Source organism: Anomalospiza imberbis, chromosome 7, assembly GCF_031753505.1.
Source record: "Anomalospiza imberbis isolate Cuckoo-Finch-1a 21T00152 chromosome 7, ASM3175350v1, whole genome shotgun sequence".
Taxonomy (NCBI): domain Eukaryota; kingdom Metazoa; phylum Chordata; class Aves; order Passeriformes; family Viduidae; genus Anomalospiza; species Anomalospiza imberbis.
In genome coordinates this window covers 2,376,232-2,388,618 of record NC_089687.1, presented here as the reverse complement: position 1 = coordinate 2,388,618, position 12,387 = coordinate 2,376,232, and the positions used below count along the sequence as shown (strand labels likewise).

Genomic DNA, 12,387 nt, shown 5'->3' with positions numbered 1-12,387 from the left:
TTTCCCCCCCCCCCCTTCCTCCCCGCGGCCTCCCGAGCTCCCCCGGGGCGCATGCGCGGTGGCGGCCGCCGCTGCTGCCTCCCCTCCTCTTCCTCCTCCTCCTCCTCCTCCTTCTCCTCCTCCTCCTCCTCCTCCTTCCCGACAGCGGCGGCGGCGATGAGGAGGAGCGCGGGGGGGGGCGGCGGCGGGACGGCCGGTTGTTCGCGCCGCTGAAGGGACACGAAGCAGCGCCGCGCCGAGGCGGGGGCGGGGGGCCCCGAGTCGCTGCCCCCCCGCAGCCCCGCCGGGGAGTTTCTTCCACATCCCCCCCAAACACACCGAGACCCCCCCCCCCCTCCGTCCCTCGGGGGCGGCCCCGCGGAGCGCCGCTCCCTCCTCCTCCTCCCCCTTTATTACCCTTTGTGTGCGTCTCCGCCTTCCTCCCTGCGCCCGGGGGCCCTGAGGTGAGTGCGGGGGGAGCGGCGGGGCGGGGGGGTTGTTTGTTTACCCCGTGTTTACCCCGGGGGGGCACCGCCTGTCACTTCGGGCCCCTTCCCGGCGCCCCCCGCCCCAGCTTTGTTGTCGGGGGATGCTCCGGGGATGCTCCTTTGGGCCCCTCCGGAGCGGGAGGGGAAGGGGGGTGATGGTGGCGGGGGCGCCGGGCAAAGTTCGGGGTGGTGCGGTGGGTGCTGAGCCTCGGCCGAGTCCCGAAAGTGTTGTTTTCCTGGGATAACAGGGAGCCCCGGCGTTGCCCCCCAGGTTCCAGGCCGTTGTTTGACTTATTGTTTGAGTTATTAAACCCCTGCGGTGGTGAAGGTACAAAGACCACTTGTACAAAGACCCTTTCCCGAGCTGAACTTCCAGGGATCGACAGTCCAGGAGCTGGACTTGGTGTTTGCAGGGTTGGGATGTGGTTTGGTAGCAGCCCCTGGTTATCGGTGGTGCCCGGCTATATTTGGTCAATGGTTTGTTCAGATATATATGTCGGGATGTGTTTTTCCATGGCTTTCTGCTGGGAAGGCCAAGTGTCTCCATCCCCGCTCACAGCGTTGGTCAGGTGCTGCTGGTGGACTAACCTGACCATGTTTTCTGCTGGTTCGAGGGAAACTTATGTGTTCAAACGTCTGAAATGGGTTAAAATGTAATGGCTATAAATGTCAAACTAAATTCTGGACTCGAAGAAATGCTGGGAGAAGCCCTCTAGATGTTTGTGAGGATCCAGAAGTAAGAGTTGGGGCATTAACACCAAGTTGAAATGAGAGAGTCCCCTGCACAAGTAGGATGTTTATACTGAAATTGCTGTTGTCTGCTTATTTCTGGAGCTTAATTATGTCCTCTGTAATTTCCAAAAGACGGTTGGAGTGCTTTGGTTTATTTTGGGCTTATTATTTTTGGTTTATTAAGTGCTGAGTGCAGAACCACGGAGTAGGCCATGAGTGTGTGTTCCAGAGGGGCATCCCAGTTAAATGGTGGTCAGCAGAGAGTGTGTGTGTCACTGTGCCTCGTGCTGGAGGATGCCCACAAGAAAGAGCTCTCCTGACATGCTGGGCTGTCTCCCATTTCCAATTTGTACCCACGTGTCTGGTGTGAAGCAGCAGTTTTGGGGTCAGGCTGGGAAGAGTTGGCGAGAGCCGTAATTTCATGGGGTGCAAGGAACAGGAGAAGACCAGAGCTGGATTGATACTGGACAATGTTGTGATGGAGAATTGGAGGCAGCAGCCATAACTGTAGTTCTTTCTAGTACTTTGTTGTTAGTTTTCTTTTTGCTTGTAATAACTTCGGGTTTAAACATGTGGGGGGGAAAACCTCAGCGGCGACAATCCCCAAAATCAGCAGATCTGTGTGTAAACACCCATGATTTAAACATGTGACTTGCCTTTTAGTTTACTACAGGTAGGAGTTGGACAGCAAAAACCTGTCCAAGAGTGAAGGACATAATTTTGTGATTTTATTTCATGACAGTGCTGCTTTTCTCAGCCTGAGATCCCATTGATCAGCTTTCCTCTGTCCATGGAAGCCTATAGCGGCTGCAGGATTACATTCCCCGTGTATGTAGAGCTGCAACTCTGCCCCCAACTTCCACATCCTACAGTGATGTGATACAGGAATTATTTCAGGGATTTAACCATCTCCTTGTGTTTTGGGCTTTAAAGTACCTATGGTTTGGTTTAATATGGTTACACAGTAAACATTGAACAGGATTCTGAAGCTGGGCAGAGTAATTCAGGGTTTTTTCTTGCTTTAAATCCTAGAGATAAAATTCCTGATAAACCTTCATTTCCATAGGCCTCCAGCCCTGCAGCCACATCTGTGCTGGAGGGAGAGCTGTGGGATTGGGGTGGGAAGGGCCCTCTGAAGGAAGCACTGGTGGGACTGGGATTCTGGGTGGCAATTCCTGCATATCTGCAGGCTAGCACAAAGGGGTCTCAGGCTAATTTGAGGCTTCTGGCTGCTGTCACAACCTTCCAAGAACTGAAGGAATTGAATCTTTCAACCTGTGCTAGGAAAGATTGTGAATTATCAACAGCTGTAACTAAAAGGCAACACAGTTTCCTTTTATTTGGGTTCCTAAGCTCTTTTTGCTGCTATTATCAAGATATTTGCAGGTGCTGATTGCTTTTAGGAAAACTTGGTGCAGATTTTCCCGTTCTTTATCTTTGGGGACAGAATTAATAATTATTTTGCTGTATTCTGGGTCAGTGGCTTCCTGGGCTCTAAGGGCAGATAGTTTGGAATTAGCAAGGACCTGCCATGGCTGTGCTGAGCATAAAGATGCTGTTTAGGCCTGACTTTAATAATGTTTCTGTGGAGTTCGCCGCTGTATCTTCCTTCCTTTGTGGACACATGAGTTGGTCTCTGTTTGGATTAGGGAGGCGGATGTTTGAGGAGAATCTTTATGATGCAATACCTTCAATAATTGAACTTTTCTTGTACAACTTGCAGTCGTTTCATTCTTGGGCTGTGGAGGGATCAGTGTTTCTCTTTGTTCAAAAGCACTGGAGATCCCGGCATCAGTCACAGTCCTCTCCAAGGTGGAATGCCTTGGGATTCAGCTGGGTTATTTCATTTGCTTTGTCAGTGGATTTATTTTTTTTTTCCCTACTATTCCTCATGGTTATTCCTTCTCTGTGGAGGATCAGTGGCTGGAATACAGTCTGTAAGTCCACCATGAGTTTGTGGATCAGCAGCCAGTGCTCCCTGTGGATGCTCCCTGTGGAAAGCAGCAGGCCAGGTGGGAGGCCCCTCTTGCCCATCTGGAGCCCCACTAATGTCCCAGTGTCTCCCTATGGGCTTAAGAGGCCACGTGCACAAAGCAGTTCAGTCTCATCTGTTCATGGCCAGGGACACAAATTTTTGAAAGTGGTTGAGCTTCCTTTCCAAAAATCCTGTCAAAACTTCAGGAAAGTGGGGAATTCTGTTTGTTCTTTCAGGCTTGTTGGGTTGTCTGAGGGTTTAGTTTTGTTTGGTTGTCCCTGTGTTGGTTCTTGTTCTGTCCCAGTGGAAATCAGAATTACCATTGATTTCAAAAATAAAAAGATACAGGATACATTTATTTCCTTTTTAATGCTCTTATGTCATTAAGGACCTTCTTATTCTTTTTAAGAGTTACTCAAATGTTGGAAACCACAGGCTCTCATTGGCTTTTCCTTGTATTTATTTTTGGAACTATTAGGTGGAACAATACTGCTCAATCAGTTTCAAATGGGCCTGCACAGGAACCAAGGCTGGTATTAGGGGTGAAATTTTGGAAGAGCATTGGAAATAGCTCTCAGGATGCTTTAATCTTTCTTTGCGTATCCGGAGCGAAATGAACAGGGAATAAAACAAAAAGCAGCAGTTAAGAAATTGAGAAGTGCTGACTTCTCTTGAATTTCAAGTTCTTTATTATAGCAATTCCTGTTTTCTAGATGAATTGTCTAGAAGGGAGTTCAGACTTGGTACTATTTTTAAATCAAGGTAAAATTTGTCAAAATCACTTGGACTACAATTTAAAAAAGTGTATGAGTACACATGCAAATGAGTTTAACTGCATACACAAATACACATATATACAAATATATAAATGAACATCTACAAGAAGTAATAAAAACCAGCTAATTTGAACTTTTCAGTGCTGCTTTCAGGTCCTTGTGGCTCCCAGGATCTGCACTGTGAGCCCCTCAGCCCCAGGCTGGCAGCAGGAATCAGTGAGAGCCCTGCCATGGCTATTCATAGAGCTTTGTGAAACGAGTTGGTCATCTGGGTTTATCTGCAGCCTGACAGGTGTTCCCAGCCCCAAAATCTCCACTGCCTTCCATCCTTCCCATGGGAATGACTGAGGAACAAATCCTGCAGTGGCTTCAATTCTTGGTTCTTTAGGCAGGAGCTGGAGATGCCCAAGATACATTTCTTGTTTGTTTGAGGTTTTTTTTTTTTCTGAAATATTCTGTTTCAGGAGCTTTAAATGTGCTTACAAATGAAGTGGTTAAATGCTTGAAAATTCCTTTTTATGTTTCTAAGCAAACCTTTATTCTTTCATTTATTACTCTGGTTAAATTCTATGTGCTGTTTATTTTATATATTTTTATTTTCCAGAAAATGTTTTTAAAGTAAGCAAGCAATATTTTAAAAATTCTTATCCTGCCACAATATCTGATAAGCAAAACCTATAGAAGCAATATATTAATTCATTACTTTGCTGTGAGGTAAAATTGAAGCTTGGGCTAAAAATATATATATATTGTCATAATTTTTGCTTAGTCTACATTTTCAGTGGCATTAAATGCAGAATTATTTTGGTGTGTGAGTAATCTGAAATTTAAATAGCATCTGAAATATGAGGGCCCTTCGTTTGCAGCATCAGTGGCGTGGCCTCGCTCAGGAAAATTCCCAAGTGAGGGAAGCAGAACAGTTGTCAATTGTTTGCACAACAAATCCTGCTGGATCAAATGGTGATATTCCCAACGTTTAGATCAAGGAAGGCACGAGATAATGTTGCCTTGTACCCCACTGCCAAAGGAAACAAACCCAGCCTAAGTTAGGAGAAAATGTGGCCAGCTACAACCTGGGCCTACATATCAGAAATACAGATAGGCAGAATTTTCCATTCATGCTGCCTGATGGTTGAAAAACATGGAAATTCAATTTCACTTGGCCAGTTTTAGACTTGGTTTTCAAGCTCTGGTAGATCATTGCCAACATGTTATTTAGGATTATCTGTTGTGACAAATTAAAGGCTTGATCAAAATCCGTGAAATGTTTGGGTTTGGCTTCATCCTTGAAGCTTTTACCTATCTACCTCATGTATATTCATATATTTATATTTTATATATATACACATAGGTGACTAGGCCCACCAGAATGAGCACAAATTTCATATGTTTTGCTAAGATTGATGCTGTAGCTTCAGTCTAACCAAAGCACGTGAAATAATGAAAATAATAAACATAGCCTTGTATTTTTGGTTGTGTTTGTCCCTAATCTATTTAATTTAATTTAATTTTTTTTTTTTTTTTTTACTTTTAAGACTGATGCAATGAAGCTTTATGCATCTACTTAATTTTTTTTTAATATAAGCACACTGTCAATTTAGGGAGATAAATTTTATTTATTTTAACTGTGTGTAGAAGAGAAGCACAAAAAAAAATTATGCTGTATCCTCTCATCCAAACTCTAGATAAGAATATTTTTTTTAGTATCTGCTATTTTTGGAAGAAAACACTGCAAAAGTGAACAAATGAGATCATTGATTCAAGAAACAAAGTAGTCAGGAATCTGTAGTGAGCTGTTTTTTTAGAACAGAACTTCCTTTTGTCTTTTAGGGGCTTGGGGGCAGGAGAGGGATACGTTGTTCCCTCGTAATCTTTATGGGGAAGAGGCTTGGATCAGATTTCAGAGGTGGATGTGTTGGTGATGCAATGTGGTGTTGTCTTGTTGTTCCTGAACGTGCCTGCCTGGAATGGCAAATATTGTAAAGTTTTCTGGCTTTTTAGTTGTGTCTGGAAGGCCCATGCCCTGTTCCTCAAGGAGTAGATCCCTTTGAAAGCAGTGATTTTGCTCAGAAAATAGGAGTTTTCCCCATTTATACTGTGCCAGGAAAGGTTTGGTTTTTGGAGATGCTGTTTAAAATGACTTCTCATCCTACATTTTGTCCCAGGGGAGTTGCTGGGTTTGGGAGCTGGAGCCCAGTGGAAGGGTTTGTTTGTGCTGGTGGCCTTGGAGCCCCCAGGTCACAGCAGGCAAACCTCAGTGGCAGCTGAACCTTCTCTGGCCTCAGATCAGCCTGGCCAGGGAGCTGCAGGAAGGATCACAGCCAAGCACTGGCCTGTGATTCCCTCCAGAAATTCCTTTCACTGCTTCCTTGCACTGGGAAAGTCTGGGGTCTGCGTTTGGGATTGTGGCTCTTCAAGGTTTTCAGTGGAAGTTTTGTCCTAAGTAAGGGCTAAATGTCAGAGCAGGTATCAAAATCCTTCTAGCACAACCCTTGTGTTGTCCAAACTCAAAGCACTGTTGGCTTTTTCCTGCTAAGATAATTTAAACACTGACAACTGGGAGATCCCACCTGCTCAGGGTAGCCAGAATGGACAATAAAATGAAGCAAAAACTAAACCCAAAAATTCCATGTAATGCTTGAAACTTGGGAACGATGTTTGAGTTTAAGGACCATGTCCTTAAAAAATCTGCGAGTTGTTGGAGCCTTTTAAAACACACGTGTGGCTCCCCTTGAAGTTGCCTGGGTGTTATTAAGTAATAAAGCAGGGCTGTGTCTGTGGGCCAGCTGAAGCAAACCATATCTGGGCTGGAGGCTATTGGTTCCTCACCTCTGTTTTAAAATTAGTCCAATCATTTGCAGTGTGATTCATTTCTAAAAATGACTTGTCCATCTGTGCAGGGTGCCCTGGCTGGAGCGTTGCAGGGCTGCTGGGGCTTTGCTGGAAGTTGTGTTACTCTCAGGACATCATGGAGCTGTTGTATCCTACTTTTCTTTGATAAATATGTTAATTCAGGCATTGAGCTGGGTATTAAAAACTGTGGTGTGGGTGATTTTAATTTTTGGAAATAGCTATCCAGTGTTTCTACTCTTGAGGCTCTACTAGTAAAAATGTAGATATGAAATCTTCAAGGGAAAAAAATACAGTAATAATGTCTATTCTGTTTTCACTGCTAAAATATTTATCAACTTCTTAGGTGCTGCATCAAGCCCTAAATCTGAATTTTTATGAGTTGTAACTTCACAAAGATCTTGGGAACCCTAATGCTCCCCCCAGAGTTGGGCAGCTCCTTCCTCAGCTGCCCTGTGGGTTCCTGGGGATCGCCTTCCACCTGGAGCTTTCTTCCCAGAGCTCTGGGGATTCCTGGGCTTTTCCCCGTGCTGCTTTCCCTGAAAACTTCACAGTTATGAATCAGTTCTTAATCATCTCCTGGAACTCGGGTCCTTTGATGGAAGAGTCCTGCTAAGGATCTGCAGGCACATGGGGAGGTAGAATTTAGGAGCGTGTCCCTGGAACTTAAAAATAAACAGAAAATCGAGACAATATTTTTAATTTTTATTTTCAAGGAACATACATGCCAGTAAAAGTATTCCCATGTGTAAGAGCAGCATCATTTTTCTCTAAGTAGTAATTATCAGACTAATAACTTTGCTTAGTCAGAGAAGGAATATATAAACTTTGGAGAGCCTGTTGTTACAATTTTTTTTTAATTTTCAAAGAAAAAAAAATCAAAAAGAATTGATCAACTTTTCTCCAAGTATTGATCTATGCTAAATAAAACTAAGTTTAACTTTATTCAGGTTTTTTTATGTTATAGATTTGATACAGCAGCCTGTGACAGACTTATCCCATAAATGAACAGTTGGAAGTAGATTATTCTCATTTTTAATGTTACTGCATTCAAAAAAACAGTAAAAAACTGTTAATATTCAGCTTTTGCTATTATTGCAAATAATTATAATACTTTGTTTGGAATTTATTGGTATATGCGAGTCTGGAATATTTCTGTGCAATTATAGAAAAAATGAAATGCTTTTTAGTTTGTGTTTTGGTAGATAGTGGTCAAATGCATTTGTAATATAGGAGAATTTTCAGTACAGTGGTGGTGAATGTAAACTGAATTGTTGCTGATGGTGAACCTTAAATTGAGGATATTTTAAGGCATCTCCAGTTGTTGTCTTGAGAGAAAGCTCTTTATAGAGGTTTTTATTGAATGTCCCCGTGTTGGGAGTTGGTTGTCCTGTGCTCCAGAGGTCTTCACAGGCAGGTGAGATTTTGGGATTAGGTTCTGTGAACCTGAATATTAATCAAAAATTCCCAAACAATTACTGTTTTTTTTAATCTCTGCATTAATCCTGTCCAGCGTAATCTGTAATTATTCTGTCCTCAGTTTGCGTGGACTCGCCTGTTGTTTACTCCTGCTTTACTCACCTACTTTATTGTGCCCCAATAGACATTCCTGACAAGTTCCTAACTCTGAGTTGCCCTGGGAATTGTCTGCGTGTTTTTGGGGCGGCGAGTTTATCGCCCCACAAAAAAACCCATCAAACTTCAGGGAATGCATCCACTAGGCTGAAATATTTTGATTTTTGTGCACAGGATGGCGAAGCTGCTTCGGGGAGGGGGCGTTCCGTGGAGCTGCAAGGTGCAGCCGGTGGATAAGCCTTGCTGCTGGTCTCTGTGGCTTTGGGGTAGGGAGCAGGGCTCTGGCTCCCGGGAGGGCAGGGCTGTAACTGAAGCTGCTGCACGGGCCTGGGGGCAGGAGGAGGAAGGAAGCGAGCGGGGAAGAGGCAGTGCCTGGGGAGAGGGGTTGGTGGTCAGGAGCAGTGAAGGGGGATGTGGATGGCAGCACGGAGGGAAGGGGATGAGGCAAAGCTGGAGTTTGGGGCAGAGTTAGTCAGGGCTGTAATGAAAATTAGGGGAATCTGGGGAGCAGGGGGCTGTGGGTGTGTGGAAATTGTTTGCCTTGGCAGAGGGGAGCAGGTCAGAGAACCATGGAGTGGTTTGGGTTGGAAGGGAGCTTAAAGCTCATCCTATTCCACCCCATTCCATGCTTGGCTCATCCACTCTGGCCTTGGACACTTCCAGGGATCCAGGGACAGCCACAGGTTCTCTGGGCACCCTCTGCCAGGGCTTCCCCACCCTCACAGGCAAGAGTTTCTTCCCAATCTCCCATCCATCCCTGCCCTCTGGCAGTGGGAGCCATTCCCTGGGTCCTGTCCCTCCAGCCCTTGTCCCCAGTCCCTCTCCAGCTCTCCTGGAGCCCCTTCAGGCCCTGCAAGGGGCTCTGGGCTCTGCCTGGATCCTTCCCTTCTCCAGGGGAACATTCCCAGGGCTCTCCCAGCCTGGCTCCAGAGCAGAGGAGCTCCAGCCCTGGGGTCCACAATATCGTGGGAAGGGGAGCTGGTGACTCTTGTTGGGAAAACCCACCTGGCAGCCTTGCTAAAGCCACAAGTATCAAGAATATTTTCACACAGTATTAACCAGAAAGTGCTGCTTAATCACAGCCTTTACATCCAGCAGCCTCAGAATGATTTGAAAAGGGAAGTAAACAGGCCTGTGAGTGTATAAATAATTCCATAATATTGCCACTGTTGCTGCCTCAACTTGGAAGAGCTGGGAGTTGCTGCTGAGCGGGCCTGGCTGGGCAGCCAGCCCTGCTGCTCTCAGACCAGTGATGTCTCATGAAGGCTGACCTGGAACAGAGACTGGACAGAGCTAAAGAATAGAGTGGGGATTTATCAAGAGGCCTCAATGGATCCACCTTGGGCAGCACAACCCAAAATGGTCCCAAACTGCACGAGCGCTCCTGGGGGCTCTCGCTGGGATCAGCTCTGCTCCATTGGCACATTGCAGTTCATTGTCCAGTTCCAGCTTTAGGTGATCGAGTCCCATCCTGCTTGTTTTTCTCTCTCCAGCCCACGGTGTTTGTGCTCCTGGGCTGGGATTGGGATCATTTGTCCTTGGTGCCCAGCTGGTGAAGGAATTGTTTTGTCTCCCTGCTCTGTGCAGAGAGCTCAGCAACACTGAATGTGAAGCCTAGACTTAGATACTAAAGCAGCACAGAATCTGAAAATATAAAAGCTCAAACCTGAGGCATCATCAGGACCTCTATCAGTGTCCCAGAAATGCTTTCACATCTTGGAGGACTTTGGCCTGGATGCTTGGGTTTCCAGGAGGGAAGTCTCCAGGAGTTCAGTCCTTGACTGGAGCTGGCTTCTCCTTTGTCCCACTGTGGTTCTGCTCTGCTCCCAGCTCTCCTGGGCAGCCCATCCATGGCTGAGTTTTCCCTAGGAAAGCATCCCACTCTGGAGAGGGTGGCTGGAATGCTGTGCATGCCTTGCCTGTGTTGTGTTTACTTTGACTTTATTCTCCTTGCTCGTCCCCTGAGTAAACAATCCTAATCCAGTGCTGCACATCCAAGGCAGCTCTGCTGGATCTTGCAGAACCTCCCTGCGTTTCTGTGCCTCCTTTTGCCATCAGACACGGTATTCCTAGGCAGGGAAAACCACTGATTTATATGGATTATTCTAATCCAACATCATGCAAGCAAAATCAAAAAATAGTTTGACTACCTAATGATTCAGAAATGCAGACATGTTGCCAAAAATTTTAGCATTTGTTAGCTTTACACTTGAGCAAATGCATTCTGGTGGAGAATTGAACTTCTTTATTTGAACTCTTATCTGCGGAGTTTTAAGGCTTAGGAATTTATTCCACCAAAAAAAAAACCAACATAATTTATAATTCTAACAAATATGGAAATTAGTCTTTAAATTTCTTGTGTCTTCCTCTTTTTTGGAATAAATGTTTCTGAACGTATATATACAGGGACAAACATTTTTTTCCTTTAAATAGAGCCAGAAAAGTTTCTTCCTTTGTTAAACAGGAGCTCTAATATGATTTAGCATTTTCTGCTTTGAGATAATGGGTTGTAGCGGGGCTTTAATGAAATAAATTCAGTGTAGCTTAGTGAGGAAAGAGAGTTTCTCTTGAATAACTCAGTTTCTTTCCAGTGCTTAAGTATTTCAATAAAAACAGGAACTAAATTTTTGGAGAAACCTCAGCAGAAGAAGGAGCCAGATGTGTTGATTTTGTAAACACTAAACAAGCTGCATTCTAAGAATTATTCTCTGATCCCTTTGAACTCAAGGACTGACTAAATGATTTTGTGTCTCTCTGTTGGACAGTGTTTTTCTGTGCATTTGCCAATCATAACCAGAGCCTTGATATTATTGTGATGTATAAAATATCAGGAACAATGTGGGATTTTAATTTTTTGTCACTGTCTTCTGTAAAAATTTTGGACCTAATACATTCATAGTTCCATAAAGAAGAAAAAAAAAAAAAAAGAAAAGTGATCATTTAGGATGAGCAGATCTCTTATCAATGCAGAAACTTGATTTCTGAATTTAATTTCCATTGGATAACTTAAACTCAAAGTACTGATACTGTTCTATGTTAGCTTCTGGTTAGCTGGAGCTTACTAAAAATTAACTTAATTTTATTGTTTTTTCCTGTTCTACCTGAAAAAAATCCAAAACCCATATCTGTCCCAAAATACTGTTTTTTTTTTTTTTCTCTAAATTACCACAGCTGTGTATTTTAAATAAATATTCTCCTGTAGTTCTGTCACAAGCAAGAAAAAGGGATTTGTTCAATCAGCTGAAATGAAATTATCTGCAAACCAGCAATGAGTTCCTTATGCATTTTCCCCATGATTCACTGTCTGATAAAAAATATGTTCATATTTCTTATAATTTATAAACCAGATTTGAGAGGATTTGGGGTTTTATTTAGGCTTTTATATAGTAACACACAAGTCAATTGAGTTTTTGACATCAGACAGACTGGGAGGGACTCGAACCAAGTGAAATTACCTGTGCTGCATGAATCTCACTCAGAATCTTGCTCATTACAAGTTTTTCTCACTACTATAAACCAAAAAAATTTAAAATCAAACTAAAATGTTTTGGATAAAAGTGAGGAAAATAAAAAATTCCTGCAACATTCCAGTATAAAATATTAAATTGGAAATACATTGAGTTATTCAGTGTTTAAAAGTGCTGCTTTTGTTTTCATTCATAGCCAGGGAGGTTTGCATTACTTTTACATGATTTTTACTTTATTTTATATTTTATGTAGAAAAATGGTGCAGTCTTTAATTTTTAGTATTATTTCCTGTGATTTGGTGCTGCCATAAATAATACTAAATATTAATAACATGGTTTGGGTACCAAAAGTTTTAATTAATGTCTGGGCAGAGCACTGTGTGTTTCTGGAGAGAAATCCATTCAGGTTTAGGGGAGCAGTTACTTTTTCTGTGTGTTTTGTGGGGTTTTGGGGGTTGTTATCCCATGGGCACCACTTCCCTCTGGGCTGGATGGGGCTGGTGCCTCTCCCAGAGGTCAGCTGCTCTTTCATAGTGGAGTGCAGC

General features: G+C 43.8%; 1 protein-coding gene across 5 annotated transcripts in view; it reads left to right on the top strand.

Moving 5' to 3' along the window:
- The first annotated feature begins 12 nt into the window (after nucleotides 1–12).
- The window catches only part of MBD5 (methyl-CpG binding domain protein 5), a 123,370-nt gene continuing 110,995 nt past the window's right edge, over nucleotides 13–12,387 (top strand). For all 5 annotated transcript variants that reach the window (XM_068195127.1, XM_068195126.1, XM_068195125.1 and 2 more), the window contains exon 1: nucleotides 13–443. The gene's annotated coding sequence lies outside the window, so the exon portion shown is untranslated. The remainder of the gene's footprint in view (nucleotides 444–12,387) is intronic.